The sequence below is a fragment of the Adiantum capillus-veneris genome, chromosome 7, assembly GCF_014529385.1.
Source record: "Adiantum capillus-veneris isolate H3 chromosome 7, ASM1452938v2, whole genome shotgun sequence".
In the NCBI taxonomy this organism is placed as follows: Eukaryota; Viridiplantae; Streptophyta; class Polypodiopsida; order Polypodiales; family Pteridaceae; genus Adiantum; species Adiantum capillus-veneris.
The window spans coordinates 73,044,093-73,047,159 of record NC_140937.1 but is presented as its reverse complement, the minus strand read 5'-3'; the positions used below and the strand labels follow the sequence as shown (position 1 = coordinate 73,047,159).

The following is a 3,067-nucleotide window of genomic DNA, read 5'->3' as shown; positions in this document are numbered from 1 at the left end:
AGAGTACCATTGTAATACTTAACAAGTTTTTGCATATGATGAAAGAAAGTGGTATCTCGTTGTCGTTCACATCAAAATCTCTCTTTCTCTCTCTCATACGCACATATTTACTCACACAAATATAAATTGCCGATAATATCTTGTCGAATAACAATTACATAAAGTCTATGTAGGTTTGAAATTACAACAAGGTTATGGAAAATTACTCAATCGAAAAGAGTTTGATATAATTTTGAGATTACAAAAAGCTTGTGAGTGACTTATGAGTTTGATAGATTTGCTATAAGCTAGTCTATGGTAAAATTTGTAATTCCTAGCTTAGGGGATGATTGAGCACCATCTTTATGTGAAGTGGTAGTATCATCTGGCAAAGGTCCATACAATGATTCATATCATTGAGGCTTTGCTTGTGCATCACTTAACTCTATTTCAAGCTCAAGAATACGGCCACGAAGCATGTCCGGTGTTTCTCCTTGGATGGCAAGGTCTTGTCCTTGGCTGGCTAATTCAGTCAGTGTTTCTGAATCTTCAGGAAGTAAATCAATAGGACTCTTGCGAGGAGGCATTGGATTATTTGCATTCCTTACTGCCACCTTTTCTGCAATGCGTCCACGTCCAACGCCAGCGATGCCTGGACGATCTGACCAATCCACTCTCTTCAGAAAAACATATCAAACATAGCATTGTTGGATAAAGTAAATTGCTACTTGGTTGTTGTTTGGTAGGCATCTCTCTTGTCGTATAAACCTTTGCAGCAATACACGTTGTGACGTGTTTTTACGGAATGATGCAAGCCACCCCAAAGACTTTGGAAAGGATTGTTTAATGCTTTTGGGTCCCTTATATGTAAATAAAGCATGCTTGTACAAAGTGTACAAAGGCGGTGTGTGCTAGCTGTCTCTACGCATGCGGGTCAGTTGTGCGGGGTGCATAGTTTTGCTGTTTTTGTACATAGACGTGTTGAGACTTGAAAGAGTCACTTAGTACTTGAAAAATATGAACAAAACTGAGCTTTTATCATCTTGAGGTCGTGAGTGAGTGGGGGATTTGACAGAGGAAGATCTAGCAGCAAGAAGCCCTGATTGCCGCGAGGGATAGAGGCGTTTGGGAGTAGAGCAGCCTTTCTTGCTAGTCGAGGGCCCGATGTGGTGAGTTGAGAGTGTGTCTCTCCTCAATGTGCTGATGAAAGTGGGTGCTTAGATCTGCATATTGACCTCTCTTCATCTTGTTTTGAGGTATGGTGGCTATGGTGTGTGCAGCTCCTTGTGGTGCAGGTAGTCGAGGGTAAACTATGTGCTGCAATGCCTTGCTTGTACATATATCAAAGGGCAAGGTTACCCCCAATTTTTCCATCACCTTTTTTTATTTTTTCTGCTGAACTTTGTGGATTTTCAAATTAAGTTTGATTTGAGTGGGTTTTGGTCAAGCTATGTGTATATATGGGAGCGCCTATGGAAGCCCTACTAGCACATGGAAGGGCGTTTGAAAAGAAGTGAAGCTCTTTGAGTTATGGTCAAAAGTGCAGAGATTTCTATGGTTTTTTTCTCACGTTTTTCCTTGATTTTATTGCTTCCTTGGTGTCTTTGAGTGCAATGGAGTGTAGTGGGAGTTGTAGCGGTGTAGAGGGAAGCTAGTCGTGGCTAGTCGAGGTTGAGTGTGTGTGAAATTGAGAAAATTAGTGAGAGAAGATCAGACCATATTATCTCGAGAGAGCTATAATCTTCATCCTCTTTTATTGGTGTTGGTTTGAGGTGTTGTAGAGGCCAGTCCCCCAATCCTTCACATAAACTGGTGCCCCCACTGAGGAGAAGAGAATCCTTCTAACAGGGTTTTGATCTACAGATTGGCATCCATTTGAAGATCAAATCAAGGCCTATGGCGGGAGATGGGTATGAAGTCTTCAAGGGTGGGAAAGGAGAAGATGTGGACAAGTTCATCCGAAGGATCGAATTGATTGCATTGAAGAGCAATAGGGACGATGGTGCATTCAAGGTACGTTTGGTGAGTTTGCTACTTGAAGGTGAAGCACGTGAATGGTATGAAGATAGGCTTGAAGGTGGTGTAAAGGGAGATTGGAATCTTCTTTCTCATGCCTTGAGAGAAGAGTTTGAGAAGGAGGATGATCCTGAGTATTTGTGGAGAGAGCTAAGCAAGCTACAACAAGGAGAACATGAAGACATCAATGTGCACATAAACAGGTTTGAAGCTTGTTGGAGAAAGATCATAAAGGGACTTGAAGAGAATCAAATTCCCCCTGATTTCTTGAAGAACGATAGGTTTGTGGCTGTCTTACATCAAAGCATTAGAGACAAGGTGGATCTCAAGGACCCAGGGACCTACAACGAGGCAGTAAAGGTTGCTAGAGAGCAATGGAGAAAGAAGGTGAGAAGGCATGAAATGGCAAATAGGGAAAGAGAAGCAAATGTACATCAAAGGGATGGTTATGTATCAACAAATAATGTGGTCGAGCCTTTGCCTTTGGATATGCATGTTGAAAGGGAAATCCATGTAGAAGCTCCAATAGTGGACAATAGAGGACATGAATCCTTTCACCAAGACATTCAAAGATTGATAGAGCAAATAGGAAACCTCAACCTTGCTATGCAAGCTATCCAACAACAAGTAATAAGACATCAAGGAGAACGGCCTCAAAGGAATAGAGGTGATAATGTGATGTGTTACAATTGTGGGGAGACATGGCATATATCACCCAATTGCAATCAACCAAGGAGAGAGCCAGGAGGTATATATCCTATCATACAAAGACAAATAGGTAATGAAGGCAATGTAAATGGAAATGTGCAACCTCTCCAAGGTCAAGGACTTGCACAACAACAGGGACAAAATCAAGCTCAAGCACCTCCGCAATTTAACGTAGGAATTTTGGAGGCAGCTGAGGAGGGAGATGAAGATGATGAGGTTGATGTCTTTGCAAATAAGAGAACAAGGGCACAAAAAGCAGGGAGTGAAGGCATTCTAAAAGAGGAAAGAGCAAGGACAAAGCCAAGGAGAGATGTAGATAAAGGCAAGGCACCTATGGAAGAGGCTGAAAGTAGTAAGCAGGCAA

The 3,067-nt window shown here is 41.9% G+C and overlaps 1 pseudogene; it reads left to right on the top strand.

The window, feature by feature from the left end:
• Positions 1-1,875: 1,875 nt before the first annotated feature.
• LOC147454052 (uncharacterized) lies at positions 1,876-2,227 on the top strand (annotated as a pseudogene).
• Positions 2,228-3,067: the final 840 nt, after the last annotated feature.